Source organism: Eriocheir sinensis, chromosome 9 (genome assembly GCF_024679095.1).
Source record: "Eriocheir sinensis breed Jianghai 21 chromosome 9, ASM2467909v1, whole genome shotgun sequence".
In the NCBI taxonomy this organism is placed as follows: Eukaryota; Metazoa; Arthropoda; class Malacostraca; order Decapoda; family Varunidae; genus Eriocheir; species Eriocheir sinensis.
In genome coordinates this window covers 3,597,897-3,616,797 of record NC_066517.1, presented here as the reverse complement: position 1 = coordinate 3,616,797, position 18,901 = coordinate 3,597,897, and the positions used below count along the sequence as shown (strand labels likewise).

Sequence of the window (18,901 nt, the reverse complement as noted above, 5' to 3'; positions counted from 1 at the left end):
GAAGCCCCAAAGTCTTCCTCAAACTATATTTAGCATTAGTTAGACCTCATCTTGAATATGGTTCAGTTCTGGTCACCCTACTATAGAATGGATATCAAAATGTTAGAATCGGTGCAGAGGAGGATGACTAAGATGATTCAGGGGTTGAGAAACTTGCCATACGAGGAAAGACTCAAACAGTTAAACTTGCATTCTCTAGAAAGGCGAAGGGTGCGTGGAGACATGATCGAGGTTTATAAATGGATGAAGGGCTTTAATAAGGGAGACATTCATAAGGTTTTGTTGGTAAGAGAACCGGGTAGGACACGAAGTAACGGGTTTAAACTGGATAAATTCAGATTCAACAGGGACATAGGCAAAAATTGGTTTACTAACAGGGTGGTGGATGAGTGGAATAGGCTTAGCAGTCATGTGGTGAGTGCCAATACAATTGTCACATTCAAAAATAGACTAGATAAATTCATGGACAGCGATATTAGGTGGGAGCTTAGGGTCAAAGGAGCTGCCTCGTACAGGCCTACCGGCCTCTTGCAGACTCCTGCGTTCTTATGTTCTTATGTTCTTATGTTCATCGAAACCATTCGAGAGCACTGACCCGCCGAGGGAGATCACGCCCCTGAAAATTGACTCAATATGCGACCAAGAAGTGAAAAAGTATTTGGACAAACTCGACACGAACAAGTCAACGGGACCCGACGGTTTGTCCCCGCGGTTATTAAAAGAGCTTAAACAACAAATACTTCAACCACTCACAAACATATTCAACCAGTCTGTTCAAATGAACAAGGTCCCGGAAGACTGGAAGATGGCGAACGTATCACCGATTTTCAAAAAGGGAGGCAACAGCGTTGCATTAAACTACAGGCCCATAAGTTTGACATCAGTGGCAGGAAAAATACTCGAAAAGATTATTAGAGACAAACTTGTCAAGTTTCTAGAAGACAATAATGTAATCTCCGACACCCAGCATGGCTTCAGAAACAAGCGCTCCTGCCTAACGAATTTATTAGACTTCTTCCAAGGTATATATAAGAACTGGGATGCCCACATCCCCAGTGATGTTATATACCTGGACTTTCAGAAAGCCTTCGACAAGGTACCGCACGAGCGACTCCTTAAGAAACTGCACTAGGCGGGCATTGGAGCCAATCTGATCGCGTGGATCAGAGATTGGCTTACCGGCAAAAAACAACGAGTACTACTAAACGGACAGCCTTCCGATTGGCTTCCACTCACTAGTGGAGTGCCTCAAGGGTCAGTGCTGGGACCCATCCTCTTTATCATATATATCAACGACCTCGAATCAGGACTGAAATCAACAATATCGAAATTTGCTGATAACACCAAGGTGGGTGGAAAGGCCCTCACAAAGACCGACTGCGAAATCATTCAGAAAAACCTCAATCACATTATCGAATATTCGGAAAAATGGCAAATGTCCTTTAATGTTGACAAATGCTAAGTCATGCACATTGGGTCCAGAAATAGTAACCACACATGCATCATGAATGGGAAACCTCTGCAAGCGATGCAGGAGGAAAAGGATCTTGGAGTCACTATCAGCAGTGACCTGAAACACGCGAATCACTGTAAAAAAGCATGCAACAAAGCCAACACTATGGTCGGGTTCATAGCGAGGAACTTCGAGTGTAAAACGCCAGACGTGATGCTAGCCCTGTATAATTCCATGGTAAGACAGCACCTCGAGTATGCAGTACAGTTCTGGTCTCCTAATTACAGAAAGGACATTGATTTACTGGAAAGGATTCAACGACGCGCCACGAAGATGATACCAATCTCAAGGGCTCAACCGTACGAAGAACGACTCAAGCGACTCAATCTCTTTACATTGGAGAAAAGACGCCTGCAAGGGGATATGATTCAAGTCTTCAAGTATATGAAAAAATTCAATAACGTCGATTACTCCAAATTCTTTGAACTGCAAACCAACCTAAGAACTAGAAATAACGGTTTGCACATTCAGTCGAGTCGATGTAACACAGACATCGGAAGGAGTTTCTTTTCAAACCGAGTCATCCGTAACTGGAACAGTCTTCCTTCAGAAGTAGTAAATGCGAATACCATCAACTCCTTCAAATATAGAATCGACCGTCACTTCGCTGCGTCAGGAGTGAACTGAATATTGAGGTGCTTTCATCTGCTCCTCAATATCGAGGTGTTTTTCATCTGCTCCTTAATGTCGAGGTGCTTTCATCTGCTCCCCAGGCCCGAAGTGGCTATCGAGCAGATTAAATCACCAACCTCGTAATGAGCCAATAGGCTTCTGTTGCCTGCACTTTCGTGTTTCATGTTTCATGTTTCCTTTTATTTCTCCTCCTCCTCCTCCTCCTCCTCCTCCTCCTCCGTCGACACTCCTCCCCTTTTCTATTTATATTTCTATCTCTTCTTTCCTATCTCCTCCTCCTCCTCCTCCTCAGTTGTCCGCGACCTGGCCTCGGGGTCACACGTGTCAACTACGCTCGCTGTCTCGGCAGTTGTGCTTTCCTTTTGTGCTCTCCAGCATATCCTGAGGCTCTCCTATTGCTGCTGCTGCTTTGCTGCTTCGCTGACCTGCTAAGTGTTATATTCACTCTACTTAAACACATTTCCCCTTGCACGCTTGCTCATCCCCTCTGCCCACACCCTACACCTCCCCTACACCTCCTCACAACACTGTGGTGCACATACAACTCCTTCCTAACTGTACTAAGCTCCTTCTTAACTTTACTACACATAATTTGCATATTATTTTCCAGGAAGTTTACTAGGAGGTCCTTGTTTTCAGGCTGATTTTCTTTCATTGTTTCGGTCCGGAAATTCCCGACGCGGCGTATACCCAGCCGCGCGGAGGGCGAAATTCCCTGGAGACCCTTTGTTTTTCCCTCCCCTACCCGGCCGCGTGTATCCCCTAGGCCTAGAGGGTAGTCTAACGAGAACACCTGCCCGAGCCAGAAAGGAGGGAGTTAATCGTTCCCACCTGACCTACTGCCACTCATTCTCTCTGAAGTTAAAAGGTAACAAAACATAACAAAAGATAACGGTATGTCTTCATCATTACGCAAATGCCCCGGGTGCAAGGGTCGTTTCGCCCCACAATATATTGATAAGGGGGCGGAGTCATGAAGACACTATCACATGGAGAAGAGGATCTCAGATTTAGAGAGGGGTTTATCTGAGCGCCTTACAGCCTTGAACCAACGTCCGCCTCTACCCGCTCCCGCCCCCGCTGCTTCGTCCTCTTCTTCATCTTCTTCTTCTTCTTCTTCTTCTTCTTCTTCTTCTTCTTCTTCTTCTTCTTCGCCTTCCTCTTCTTCTTCTCTTACTCCGACTGCCTCCACCCCCTCTTCATCTCCCTCCTCCCTCTCCTCCACCCTCCCAAGGGTCCAGACGAGAGCCATGGCCCACAAGGTTAGGTCGACCCCTTCCTCCTCTTCTTCTTCTTCTTCTTCTTTTTCTTCTTCTTCTTCTTCTTCTTGTGCTACCGCCTCCACTGCCCGCCCATCCATCTCCTTCTCGTCCCCCCCCCGTCCTCCTTCTCCTCCTCATCCCCCTCCTCGTCGTCCCCCTCCCCCTCCTCCTCCTCCTCCTCCTCCTTTGCTTCTTCTTCTCCTTCTTCGTCTTCTTCTTCTTCTCCTTCTTCATCTTCATCTTCTTCTTCTTCTACTTCTTCTTCTTCTTCTTTTACTTCCTCCTCACCTCCTTCTTCCTCCTCCCCCACCGCCTCCTCCTCCTCTTCCTCCCCTTCATCCTCCCGGTATTCTTTTTCACCCTCCTCCTCGTCCTCCTCCTCCTCCTCCTCCACCTCCACCACCACCTCCTCCTCCTCCTCCTCCTCCTCCACCTCCACCTCTTCCTCCACCTCCTCCTCCTCCTCCTCCTCCTCCTCCTCGTAGTTTGCAGACAAAGTCGCAAGACCATACTCCCAGCCATCTCCTGTGAAGACGGATCACACTTCCCTGGATTAAGGGCCAACACCAAGGTTAACATAACACTGGTGGGTGACAGCAATGTTAGAGAACAATTGACTGAGTTCTGTGGACGGAGTATCAAGAACAGGAGACGCTACTGTATTCCTGGTGCAAAACTACATGATATAGAAGAAGCGGCAGACTTCGTCTCAGACCGCACGGAACAGGACACACTCTTTGTTTTGCACGCTGGCACGAAAAACGTTCAAACAATGCGCACGGAGGAAATTTTAGCTGAATACCGACGAGTAATCCGCCGCTACAAAGAAAAGTCACGCCACATCATTGTCTCCGGGATTCTTCCGAGAATCAACGCCTTCACAGGCTTCCACAGAAAGGCGTCAAACATCAACAGCAGATTGAAGCATCTCTGTCAGGACGAGGAAGTTTCGTTCGCAAGTCAGTGGGATCATTTCTATGCTATCCCCGACCTTTTCCGTCCTGACGGTCTTCACCTCAATGCGATTGGCTCAGCACGGCTTGGTAGGTTGCTGAACGAGGAGGTACTTTTGTACTCAAAAAACTCCGAGCGCGGGAGGGGCACCAAAGTATCGTAAACAACCAACCAGTAGAGACCGCCCATCATACACCAACGCCCCCAACAGAAAACACACGCAGACACCGGACTACTGTGCCTCGAAGCGTTGAAGGCAAGAAGGACATTTCTGCCATATACACCAACGCGCGGAGCTTAATACCCAAACGGGATGAGTTACTTGGCTACGTTGACGTCGAAAGACCGGACGTGATTGCCATCACCGAAACGTGGGCCACCTCTGACCACCTAATGACCGAGTTCTCAATTCCGGGATACAAGAGCTTCTACAAAAACAGACTCCACAAGAAAGGAGGAGGTGTTATATGTTACGTCAAGAACAAATATCCGGCCGTGAAACTATCCAAAGAGGACTCAGAGAAATATGACACTGTATATGTTGAACTGGAGACTAGCAAGCACAACAAAATAACGATTGGAACCGTTTACAGACCTTCAAAGCAACAAGCAGCGGACGACGAAGCGCTATACGAGGAAATTCACACCATAACACAAAACAGTCAGTCATTATCGGGGACTTTAACTGTTCCAACACTGACTGGACCACGATGATTGGCGATCGGGAGGGTAACAGATTGCTCGAAATGTTAGAGGACACTTTTCTAACTCAAATTGTTACCTAACCGACAAGGGAAAATAACGTACTAGGCCTAGTACTCGTGAGTGATTCAGATCTCACACGTGAATGTCAAGTCGGCGAAAAACTAAGTGGTTGCGACCATCACCTAATTCGCCTAAAGATCAGAACAGACCATGAACTCACCGAAAACACGTCCAGGATTCCAGACTACAAAAGGGCCAATTTTAATCTGGCTCGTGAGCTGCTAACCCAGACAACTTGGGAACCCATGAACCTCACTCCTGTGGACGGCGCGTGGAACGGTTTCAAGAACAAACTCCTAGAGTTAGAGAGAACAACTGTTCCCATGAAGACTAGGAGAACAAATAATGCCACAAGCCCACCATGGATGACTACCCAAGTTCGACAGGCGATTAATTTAAAGAAGAGAAAATACAACTTGCTAAAGGAAAACAGCACTGACGAGGCACGCGAACAGCACCATCAGAGCCTCAGAGTTTGCAGAACTCTCATTCGCCAGCGTAAACGCGACTATGAAAAGCAGATTGCGCGCGAAGCCAAGTCCAACCCGAAAAAGTTCTTCACGTATATAAGAACCAAAAAGAAGACAAAAAGCAATATCGGTCCCTTAAAAGATGAAAGTGACGTACTAACACAGGACAGTAGACAAATGGTCGAAATCCTAAACAGAAACTTCGCGTCTGTGTTCACGGTCGAGAACACCCAGTCCGTACCCGAGAGCCCTTCCCCACCGATGGGAATCACTCCCCTAGAACTTGGCACAATCGACGAACAGGATGTGAAAAAGTACCTAAACAAACTCGAGACAAACAAGTCCACCGGACCCGACGACTTGTCACCCAGGCTGCTCAAGGAACTCAAGCAGCAAATCCTCAAGCCACTCATCGCCATCTACAATCTGTCCCTACAACAAAACAAAGTCCCGAAAGACTGGAAACAAGCGAAAGTAACACCGATCTACAAAAAGGGAGACAAAAGCGTGGCCCTAAACTACAGACCAATCAGCTTGACCTCAGTGGCGGGAAAAATCTTCGAGAAGATCATCAGAGACAAACTCGTTTGGTTCCTTGAATACAACATCATTTCCGATGCTCAGCACGGTTTCAGGAATAAGTGCTCATGCTTAACCAGTTTACTGGACTTCTTCCAAGGTATCTATGAAAACTGGGATAATCATATCCCCAGTGATGTTATGTATCTAGACTTTCAAAAAGCCTTTGACAAAGTGCCACACGAAAGATTCCTCAAGAAACTCAAGTCGGCGGGGTTAGGCGACAATCTGACAGCGTGGATCAAAGACTGGCTCACTGGAAGAAAACAACGAGTTGTACTCAACGGACAGGCCTCCGAGTGGCACCCGGTTACAAGTTATTTTTTCCTCTGTTTTCCTCCCTCCCTCACCTTCCTTTCTCTCTTCCCACAGGGGTAAGTGCTGGGACCCGTACTCTTCATCATATATATCAACGACCTAGAACTAGGATTAAAATCCAATCTTTCAAAATTTGCCGACGACACAAAGGTGGGTGGGAAGGCCCTCAAGACGACAGACTGCGAAGTTATCCAGAGAGACCTGGACCTGATAACTCGGTGGTCGGAAAAATGACAGATGTCCTTCAACACTGCCAAATGTAAAGTAATGCATATCGGATCCAGAAACAGCAATCACACATACCACATGGGTGGCGAACCACTACATGTTGTGCAAGAGGAAAGACACCTCGGGGTCACCATCAGCAGTGACTTGAAACAAATAAAACACTGCAAGTCCGCCTGTAAGAAAGCCAATACAATGCTTGGATTCATATCGAGGAACTTCGAATACAAGACGCCGGGAGTTATGTTATCCTTGTATAATTCGCTGGTAAGGCCCCACCTGGAATACGCCGTGCAATTCTGGTCTCCAAATTACAGGAAAGACATCGAATTACTTGAGAGAGTACAGCGCCGCGCCACGAAGATGATACCATCACTGAGGACGAAGCCCTATGAAGAGCGACTCGAGCGACTCAACCTCTTCACGTTGGAAAAGAGACGACTGCGGGGAGACATGATACAAGTCTTTAAGTACCTGAACAGGCTCTGCAACGTTGATCACCCCAAGCTCTCCACGCTGCAAACTAACCTGAGAACAAGAAAAAATGGAAAAACTATTCAAGTAAAGCGATGCAATACCGACATCGGCAGGAGTTATTTCTCGAATAGAGTGGTTCGCCACTGGAACAGCCTCCCTGCAGAAGTGGTTAGCGCAGAGAGCATCAACTCATTCAAGAAACGCATTGATCGCCACTTTGCTGCATCGGGAGTGAACTGAACGTATCCAAGAGTAGGTGCACAAGTGCTTTAATCCTTCCCTGCAAGCCACTCCTATAGCAAACGGATTGATTAAATCACTGAAAGCAGGCAGCCTAGTAATGAGCCAACAGGCTTTCTGCTGCCTGCTAGTCCATGTTTCCATGTTTCCTCCTCCTCCACCTCCTCCTTACCCGCACATGCACACGCCATTGACTTCCTTTCTTCCTTTACTGTAAAAACATTAAAAAGACAGAAAATACAGAAAACAACAAAATAAATAATAAAAAAAAAAAAAAGGAACATAAAAAAACACCATCAGGCCAACACTCACGACACTGGTGCTCGTCGGACCCGTCGCCGCAGTGGTCGTCGAAGTCGCAGACCAACTCGCTGGGGACGCAGAGGTGGTTCTCACACTTGAAATGCGTCACCGGGCACTCGTGCGTCTCTGTGAGGAGGAGGGGGAGGAGGAGATAGAAGAGAGGAGGAAGAAAAAAGAACAGACGAAAGGGAAAAGAAGAAAAAAAGGAGGAGGAGGAGGAGGAGGAGGAAATGAAAAAAGAAGAAAAGACGAAGAAGAAAAGAGTAAAAAGCAGAAAAAAGAATTAGAATTAGTGGTCGGAGTGGAATAACAAAAAAATGAAAATAGGAGGTGGAGGAGGAGGAGGAGGAAGAGAAGAAGAAGAAGAAAAAGAAGAAGAACAAGAACAAGAACAAGAACAAGAAGAACAAGAACAAGAACAAGAACAAGAACAAGAAGACGAACAAGAAGAACAAGAACAAGAAGAGAACGAGGAGGAGGAGGAGGAGGAGGAGGAGGAGGAGGAGGAGGAAGAGGAAGAGAAGAAGGAGGAGGAGGAGGAGTAGGAGGAAGAGGAAGAAGAAGATTAGTAACACAGTAAATATAAATGTCTTTTTTTAAGGGCCCCCGCAACGGATTTGACACGGTTTGGGAAAACTCTTATATCTAGTTAACTACCTTATTTTTTACATTGCAAATTGGCCTAATACTATGTTTTGATCTGATGGAACGTGAGAGTCACGTGAGAGTCACGTGAGAGTTTATAGGACTTTACTAGGATATAAAGTTATTTATATTATTATAAACAAACCCGCGTGTTGCGCCCGGACCTTTAACAAGCATTTAAACCCACGTTTAAATCACTTCTAGTGCTCATAATGGGTTCATACTTCACCAAAATGTTGCCACATGACGCTACTAATTTTAGAGACAAAAACCTAATAAGGCCATATTTTTCGATTTTTCCGTCAAATCCGTGGGGGGGGCCCTTAACAGCTACGGTATCAGAGGTCAGACAAGGTTACGAGAGATTAACACAGCCACTCACCACAGTCCTGCTCGTCCTCACCGCCGGGGCAGTCAGGTCTGGTGTCACAGCGGCGGCCGAGGTCAATGCAGGTCACGCCACATTGGTACTCGTTCGGCAGACAACCTGGTGGAGAGAAGAGGAAGCAGGTGTGAACGAGGTAGGATGGAATGGAAGGAAGGAATGGAGGGAAAGGGGAAAGAGAGGTGTTAAGAACTAAAACTAAAAAGAGATGGGCGTGAAACTGGGAAACATATGAAAAGGAACCATGAGAGAGAGGAAGAAAGGTGCGAAGGGAAGGAAAGTATAAAGAAAGAAAGGGAAAAACAGTGAGACAGGGGAATTAGAACGTATTACAGAGAACCATGGACAGAGGAATAAGAGTAAAGGAAACGAAGAAGTGAAGGAAGGAAGGGAAGGAAATGGAACGGAGGAATAAGAACGTACGAGAAGAGAAAAAAAATATGAAGGTAGGGAACGAAAAAGGAAGGAATGGAAAAAAAGAGACGGAGGGATAAGAACGTATGAGAAGAGAGGAAAAGGAAGTGAAGGAAAGGAGGGTGTGAAGGAAAAAAGAGAAAGAAGAAACGGAGGAATAAGAACGTTGGAGAAAGAGAAAAAGATGGAAGAATGGAAGATATGAAGAAGGGAAGGGAAAGAGAAGAAACGAAGGCATGAGAACGTACGATAGGAGAGAGAGAAAGATGTGAACGAAAGGAAGAAAGAAAGAAAGAAAGAAAGAGAAAAAGAAAGAAAGAAAGAAAGAGAAAAAGAAAGAAAGAAAGAAAGGAAGGAAGGAAGGAAGGAAAAAAGGAAGGATGGAAGGAAGGAGTGAAACTAAGGCATAAGAACGTATAAGAAAGAGGAAAAAGACGCGAAAGAAATGAAGATATGAAAGAAGGAAGGGAAAGGAGAAACGGAGGATTAAAAACATATAAGAAAAGAGAAAAAGATGTGAAAGAAAGGAAGGAAGAAAGGAAGGAAGGAAGAGAAAGGAGAAACGGAGGAAGAAGAGCATATAAGAAAAAGATGTGAAGGAAAGGAAGGAAGGAAGGGAAATTATTGAAACGAAGGAATTGGAACGTATGACCCTGGGGAGAGGGGAAGGTTGGAAGGAAAGGAAGCGTCAAGGAGGAAGAGGAAGATGATGAGACGGAAGGAAGGAAGGAACAGTGCGAGATTATGAAGCAAGAGAGAGGAAACAGGAGGAGGAAGAGAAGGGAAAGGGAGAAAGGAGAGCAAGGAAGTGGGGAGAGGGAGCGAAAAGAGAGGAAGAGAGAAGGATTGGAAAAAAATAACGAAAGGGAATGAAGGAGAAGAGAAAGAAGAAAAGAGGAGGGATGGGAGAGGGAGAAAGAAGGTAAATAAAGAATGAGGTGAAAAGAAAAATGGATTATGAAAGAGAGGAAGAGAAAAGGCGAACCAGGGAGTGAAAAAGAAAAAAAAGAAAGGGAATGAAAGGTAAGAGAGAGGAGAAAGATGAAGAGAGGAGAAAGATGCATGGGAAAGGAAGAAAGAGGGTGATAAAAGAATGGGATGAAAAGAAAGGAGAGTGAAAAAAGAAAGAAGAGAGGAAAAGACAACCATGGAAGTGAATTAAAATAGTGAGAAAAAAAAATGAAGGGAAGAGAGAGAGAGAGAGAGAGAGAGAGAGAGAGAGAGAGAGAGAGAGAGAGAGAGAGAGAGAGAGAGAGAGAGAGAGAGAGAGAGAGAGAGAGAGAGAGAGAGAGAGAGAGAGAGAGAGAGAGAGAGAGAGAGAGAGAGAGAGAGAGAGAGAGAGAGAGAGAGAGAGAGAGAGAGAGAGAGAGAGAGAGAGAGAGAGAGAGAGAGAGAACGGTGATAAAGGAAGGGATGTAGAGAACGATGGATGAAGAGAGGAAGAGAAAAGACAACCGAGGAGTGGCTTCAAGAAAACACAGCATGGGTATATTCAGAGTGGCCAGCCTTTCCACCTTCCCTTATCCCCAGGCTCATACGTTCCAATTCCAATCCATTTCCAGTAATTTCCCTTCCTTCCTTCCTTTCCTACACATCTTTTTCCTCTAATCTTATACGTTCCTCTTCCTCCGTTTCTCCTTTCTCTTCCTTCCTTCCTTTCTTCCTTCCTTTCTTTCACATCTTTTTTCTCTCTTCTCATACGTATTTATCCCTTAGTCTCTTCTCTTTCCATTCCTTCCTTTTTACGTTTCTTACCTTCATATTTTTTTCTCTTCTCATACGTTCTTATATTTTAGTTTTCTCCTTCAAACCCTCCTTTCCTTCACGTCTTTGTGCCCAAGAAGCTTGAACTATTCTTTCATTTATCGTACCTGTGTTTCTCTCGTTTTCTCTCGTTTACCAATAAGCAAAACAACGAGAATGATCAACTATATTTTTAATAACAATGGTATCACTTATTGTATTGAGGTGTAATTGTTCCGATCTTAAGGCGAATTAGGTGATGATCGCAAGCACCTAGTTTTTCGCCGAGTTGACTTTTTTTTTCGCCGACTTGACATTTTTTTTCGCCGACTTGACATTTTTTCGCCGACTTGACATTTTTTTTCGCCGACTTGACATTTTTTTTCGCCGACTTGACATTTTTTTTCGCCGACTTGACATTTTTTTTCGCCGACTTGACATTTTTTCGCCGACTTGACATTTTTTTTCGCCGACTTGACATTTTTTTTCGCCGACTTGACATTTTTTCGCCGACTTGACATTTTTTTTCGCCGACTTGACATTTTTTCGCCGACGACATTATTTTCTTTTCTTTTTTTCTTCTTCTTCCTCCCGCTGTCCTCGTCGTCCAACTCCAATTCTTCTTCTTCTCCGTCTCCTATTCTTCTCCTTTAACATCTACACTTTTCATCTCTTCTCTTTTCACATCCTTTCTTCTGTTCTCTTGTTGTTTTTGTTGTTGTTGTGGTTGTTGTTTTTGTTCTTGTTCTTCTTTTACTTCTCCTTTTCTTCTCCTTTTTCATTTTTTTATACACCTTTTATTTTTCATATCCTCTCTTTTCTTCTTCTTCCTCTTCGTCTTCTTCATCTTTTCTTTTCTTCTTTTCTCTTCCTTTCTCTTTTCTCTTCTTCTCCTATTCTTCGTCCTTCTCCTCCTTCAAAGAAAATTCATATCCTTGCTGAACAACCAAACATTTTACATTTCACGGGACAGCACCTGACATATAACCTTATTTACGACAACCAATCCTTTGCGAATGCCCATGCAGACCCGGCTTCACCTCGCCTCTGAAAGCACTCCACGGAACGAAATACACCATTGAACCCTTTCTCATGCCTCTGCAAGCTTTCATATAAACAAAACACATATTCTGACCCTTCTTCATGTCTCTATAAAATCTGGGCTGAACGAAACACATGATCCAGTCCTTCATTTTAACTCTAAAAGTTCTGGACAAAACGAAACACACTATTGAACACTTTATCATGGCTCTGCAAGCTCTTATATAAACAAAACACATATTATGACCCTTCTTCTTGTCCCTATAAACTCTGGGCTGAACACAACACATGATCTAACCCTTCTTGTTGCCTCTAAAAACACTTGATTAAACAAAACACATGATCTAATCCTTTGTCTTGTCTCTGGAAACACTAACAAGAACGAAACAAAATCTAACTCTTCTCTTTACCTCTCTAGAACCTCTTAACAAAACACATGATCCAGTCGTTCTTCTTGCCTCTATAAGAACTTGGCTGAACGAAACACATAATCTAACCCTTTGTCTTACCTCTAAAATAACTTAAGTGAACAAAATATAATCTAACTCTTCTCTTTTGCCACTGTAGAAGCACTTGGCTGATCGGAATACATTATCTAACCCTTTTTCAAGTCTCTATAAGCTCTGGGTTGAATGAACGTAAGTACCGTTTTCCTTGCCTCTAAAAGCACTTACGTAAACTAAAAACATAATCTAATCATTTTATTTGTCTCTAGAACCTCTTGACAACAAAACACATGATCCAGTCCTTCTTCTTGTCTCTAAAAGCACTTAACTGAACGGAACACATGATCCAGTCCTTCTTCTTGTCTCTAAAAGCACTTAACTGAACGGAACAAATGATCCAGTCCTTGTTCTTGCCTCTAAAAGCACTTAACTGAACGGAACACATGATCCAGTCCTTGTTCTTGCCTTTAAAAGCACTTAACTGAACGGAACACATGATCCGGTCCTTGTTCTTGCCTCTAAAAGCTCTCAACTGAACGGAACACATGATCCGGTCCTTGTTCTTGTCTCTAAAAGCTCTTAACTGAACGGAACACATGATCCGGTCCTTGTTCTTGCCTCTAAAAGCTCTTATCTGAACGGAACACATGATCCGGTCCTTGTTCTTGCCTCTAAAAGCTCTTAACTGAACGGAACACATGATCCGGTCCTTGTTCTTGCCTCTAAAAGCACTTAACTGAACGGAACACATGATCCAGTCCTTCTTCTTGCCTCTAAAAGCACTTAACTGAACGGAACACATGATCCAGTCCTTCTTCTTGCCTCTAAAAGCACTTAACTGAACGGATCACATGATCCAGTCCTTCTTCTTGCCTCTAAAAGCACTTAAGGGGAAAGTCCGCCGTGGATTAAAATTACATCTATTTTCATGAATAATTTAATTGTATATATTAGTACCTTTGTTATCATATGAAAAGTTCAAGCTAATCAGATGAAATGAAAAACTAAGAAAATTATTTTTCTTTATTTTTATGAACACTTTGTATTCATTTTTCTCAGCCATTCTTTTACTGATTTTCTTGTGACACGAACATCCGATAACTCATTGTTGTTCTAACAATTTGTCAAGATGTTTTTCTGAAAACCATTTCTGTTAATCTGTAAAAAAAAATGTCTTTTTAAATTGTTTTTGGATAATTTTCCCATATTTCGAAACTATGCCGTTTTTCAAAAAAAACCATCTTGTAGAATATTAGTACGATATATGATCTTGTGTGTCCTGAAGTTTCATGAAAGTCGTGCAGACAATAAAAGCAAAAAATATTTTTGTTCATTTTGTACTAGTTTTGAGAAAAACGCGATTAAAATTTTGCTAAAGTTCCTTGGCTCAGTGTAGGTACTATACTGTCAATGCTACTTGATATGAGTTTTATGAGATCAGTAATCACATATCAGCGAGTGCATATAAGGATCAGGCACCTTGTCCCCCCTTATAAAGGTATTAATCACTCAAAGTTGAGGGTGTCAGGGCGCGCCACGCCCCTCATTGTTGCAAGGTTCGATCAGTTCTCTCCAGATGCATAACTATCGGTTGGAATTTCTTTGTCTGTCTTCCTCTTTTCTCTATTGTCTTCTTCGGTGAAATTCTTCTCTTTTCTTTCATATCTAATCTTTTTTCTATGTATTCATTTGTTCCAAACATTTTTGTTCATATCCATATTTTTTTATTTTATGTGCCAGCCTGTAGCGCCGGTAGGCTTTCTTGAGGGGCCTATATGGTATTCGGCCCCAGCCCGTCATGGCGCAGGCAAGTGTTTTATAGTGGCGCCATCTTTTCTTGGTTCATGCTCCCCTGGAGCTCGTTCTTGATTCACTTGGACGGTTTCCTCTAGAGTCCGGGTTGATGGGTGGTCTTCAGGACAGCATGTGGGTAGTTTCAAGCCACTCGGCGGCGATTGAAAAATTCCAGGCGGTAGCGGTGGATTCGAACCCGCGTCGTCCATCATGCAATGAATGCGGGGCCCGCACGCTAACCACTCAGCCACCGCCAGACCCAAATTGTGTTCCATAACTGTTACATGGGTAACAAACTTCACCCTGAAGATTGCTGCATGTTTGATTTTTCAACATTTATTCCATACTTTGGCATGCCAGCCAAGGCGCCGCATTCGGCGTGCCACGCCAACGCAGTAGCTATTTAAATCTCCTCGCTATTGGCATTTAAATTTATGTCTGACTGAAAAAAGATCTACCATTCGAAAGCCAAAGGATAGGTTGTTGCCATAGGCCATATAACTCAATTTCGTATTTTTTGAAAATTATTTTCATATTTTCACGGAGGACTCTCCCCTTTACTGAACGGAACACATATTCCAACCCTTTGCTTTCCACAAAAAGCACTTGGTTGATTGGGACACATTATCTAACTCTTTTTTCCTGCCTCAATAAGATCTTGGCTGAACGGAAAACATAATCTAACCCTTCGCCTCGCCTCTAAAAGCTCTTGACAGAACACACATCATCTGACCCTTCTGTATGCCCCTCGAGGCGCGTGCCTCAACTAAACTCTGCCATCAATGCGTATTCGGCTTCGGGTAAACTCTATGAAGGTTGAGTTGATGATGCTTTGGTTAGATAGACGCACAGAGAGATAGATATACATAGATGGATAGTGGAAGGGAGAGTGAAGGGACGGGTGGATAGGGGTAAGGTTGTTATCTTGCTAAAAGAGAGAGAGAGAGAGAGAGAGAGAGAGAGAGAGAGAGAGAGAGAGAGAGAGAGAGAGAGAGAGAGAGAGAGAGAGAGAGAGAGAGAGAGAGAGAGAGAGAGAGAGAGAGAGAGAGAGAGAGAGAGAGAGAGAGAGAGAGAGAGAGAGAGAGAGAGAGAGAGAGAGAGAGAGAGAGAGAGAGAGAGAGAGAGAGAGAGAGAGAGAGAGAGAGAGAGAGAGAGAGAGAGAGAGAGAGAGAGAGAGAGAGAGAGAGAGAGAGAGAGAGAGAGAGAGAGAGAGAGAGAGAGAGAGAGAGAGAGAGAGAGAGAGAGAGAGAGAGAGAGAGAGAGAGAGAGAGAGAGAGAGAGAGAGAGAGAGAGAGAGAGAGAGAGAGAGAGAGAGAGAGAGAGAGAGAGAGAGAGAGAGAGAGAGAGAGAGAGAGAGAGAGAGAGAGCAGCTGAAGGTGCTACAGGAGTGGGGTGCCCGCTGGCAGGTGACCTTTGCTCCAGAGAAGACCCAGGCCATGGTGGTCTCTCGATCCCCCACTGCCAGGCCAGCAGTGGAGGGGAAGCTAAGCTTTGGTGGCGTCCCCCTCCCACTCCAGGAATCCGTCAAGATTCTGGGAGTGGAAGTGGATCGAGGGCTACGGTTTGACAGCCACATCAAACACATTGCCCAAAAGGCCTCCCACAGAGTCTCCTGCCTGCGAAGGGTGGCCAGCTTCCTCGACAAAAAAGGGAGGCTGTTGCTCTACAAGGCCCAGATACGGCCTTACCTGGAGTACGCTGCCCTCTCTTGGATGTCGTGTGCTGCCTCGCACAGCGGGAGACTCGACGCCATCCAGAGACGGGCACTGCGACTGGTGGATGCGGCAGACCCCCCAACCGGGCAGGAAACTCTCAGCTCCGTCGACTCCTTGGAACACCGCAGGGACGTAGCTGCTCTTGTGGTGTTACATAAGGCACAAGTGCAGGGAGTGCCACATCTGGTGGGCTTACGCCAACCTCCGAGAGTCACCACGCGGGACACGAGAACGGTGCTATCCCGTGGTGACGCAGTGGAGGTGCCGTGTTCCCGTACCAGCCAGCACCAACGCACCTTTTCGGGAAGAGTCTGCCGGATGTGGAACATGTTCACGGCCTGTATACCAAACATCCGGGAGATGAACACCCAAAAAATAAAACTGTCGGCCCACCACTGGAGGGGCTCACTCCCCACCCCACTGACACTCGTGGTGGAGCAGTGACACGAGTGTAGTGTGCAGTGCGCTCACATATATTCTGTATTGTATGTTTTATTTTTTATTTTTTATAGTATATATATATATATTTTTTATAGTTTATGTAGTTATTTTTATATAGTTTTTATTCTGCCCTTCGAATAGGCAGCACACGACAGTGCACCTTTGGGAATGTAAATATTATACATGTGCCTATGTTTAAATAAAAAAAAAGAGAGAGAGAGAGAGAGAGAGAGAGAGAGAGAGAGAGAGAGAGAGAGAGAGAGAGAGAGAGAGAGAGAGAGAGAGAGAGAGAGAGAGAGAGAGCATAGGTGGGCACGATAACAGAAAACCTTATTCCCGATAACCGATAACTGATAATGGAAAACCTTATCGGTGATAACCGATATTCGTTAACTGGAAACACAAATATAGGCGATAACCAATACCCGATATTCATCCACAATTCCGATACTAGCTAGCGATAAGTCCGATAGGCGAAAACGATACTATATTGATATTTCAAATGAAAAACATAGATGAATTCACATTTTCATTATCTGTATTTTAGAAAACGTACAAAACCTGCGAACCACACGTTGACACGTACCTATGGACGGTAATACTAGACACACTGAACCGGGTGTTGTGTTATTTGGCGTCCCCACCGTCAAAATGGCGCTTTGTTTACAAACACTGGTCTCTCGTGAGCTGCATGCTCAGACCAGCAAGCGTAGACCTGTATAGTCTCACAAAGCTTTTAACCATAATTAAGAGTTGAAGGCTGAATCAGACAAACAGTGCCACCATCTCGCTGTTTCTAGAACGACACTCTGTACGAGTTGTATTTATATGTACAGAGTGTCGTTCTAGAAACAGCGAGGATGGTGGTACTGTATGTCTGATTCAGCCTTCCAGCAACTCTTAATGTGTTAAAAAGCTTTGTGAGACTGTACAGGGCTACGCTTACTCGTATGAACATGCGTAGTTCACGAGAGACCAGTGTTTGTAAACAAAAGCGCCAGCATTTGACGATGGGACACCAAATAACACAACACCGGGTGCCTTCAATACCATGGCATGCTCACAGACGAATATGGAATATAAAATTTGAGGCAGTGAATAATCATTTTGGGGGCAAAATTAAATGATTTTTTTTTCTCTGATATATTGATTTTTGAGTCTAACATAAAAACATAACCTAGTGTTTTGATGTTGATGATCAAAGTCTGAAATATCTCCACCGAAGATATTTCCCACGCATGCGCAGTAGGGAGGAGACAACGTTTTTTTCTGAGAGGCGGAAAAAAGTAGCGATTGTCGCTAGTTTGGTTACAAAAGTAACGAAGATACCGATATATATTTAAATAAGTAGCGGATGGCCGATAACCTGATTTTGTTATCAGCGATAAAGTATCGCGATAACTTATCGCGATAACGCCCAGCTATGAGAGAGAGAGAGAGAGAGAGAGAGAGAGAGAGAGAGTTGGCGGTATTACTCTATCTATCTATCTATATTTATCTATCTATATTTATCTATCTATCTATCTAGCTTGCTATCTAGCTAGCTAGTTAGCTATATATATATATATATATATATATATATATATATATATATATATATATATATATATATATATATATATATATATATATATATATATATATGATGACCACTGAGGAAGTCAAGGAAACACGAGGATCCCAAGCGCGTTCGTGTATTACATCTTCAGGGCAAAGATACAGGAGTGAAGAGTACAAGGGCTTATATAAAGAAAGAACAACGTTGGTCTGGTTCCTAAATGGCAACTCCGCCAAATCCTTTAGTTTCCTATTTTTATTTAATGATAAAAAAACTACTGGTATATTTTTTATGGTTTTAGTACATTGTATTTCACAGGAAACTAGACAATAGTAGAATAATAATAATACTTATATAATAATAATCATAAGAATATCAGAACTTAAAATATTAAATTGTTAAAGTATATAGGCAGGACAAACAGTTCGTCGTCTGACAACCCAGAAATATGGGCGTAGAAGACTTTTAGGGACAAGTGAGGTCAGATGGTAATCCAAGGTGTGTCTTTTTGTTCGTACGTATGTATATATGTATGTTCGTATGTATGTATGACACACCTTGGATCACCATCTGACCTCACTTGTCCCTAAAAGTCTTCTACGCCCATATTTCTGGGTTGTCAGACGACGAACTGTTTGTCCTGCCTATATACTTTAACAATTTAATATTTTAAGTTCTGATATTCTTATGATTATTATTATATAAGTATTATTATTATTCTACTATTGTCTAGTTTCCTGTGAAATACAATGTACTAAAACCATAAAAAATATACCAGTAGAGTTTTTATCATTAAATAAAAATAGGAAACTAAAGGATTAGGCGGAGTTGCCATTTAGGAATCAGACCAACGTTGTTCTTTCTGTATATAAGCCCTTGTACTCTTCACTCCTGTATCTTTGCCCTGAAGATGTAATACACGAACGCGCTCGGGATTCTCGTGTTTTCTTGACTTCCTCACTGGTCACCAGCAAATATTT

The 18,901-nt window shown here is 43.7% G+C and overlaps 1 long non-coding RNA gene across 1 annotated transcript in view; it reads right to left on the bottom strand.

Annotated features, from left to right (window-relative positions):
• Positions 1–8,873, bottom strand: part of LOC126996308 (uncharacterized) — a 25,910-nt gene extending 17,037 nt beyond the window's left edge. Inside the window, exons 1-2 of the long non-coding RNA XR_007751129.1 lie at positions 8,767–8,873; positions 7,749–7,865 (exon numbers count right to left, since the gene is read on the bottom strand). This is a non-coding gene — a long non-coding RNA (uncharacterized LOC126996308). The remainder of the gene's footprint in view (positions 1–7,748; positions 7,866–8,766) is intronic.
• Between the last annotated feature and the right edge of the window lie 10,028 nt (positions 8,874–18,901).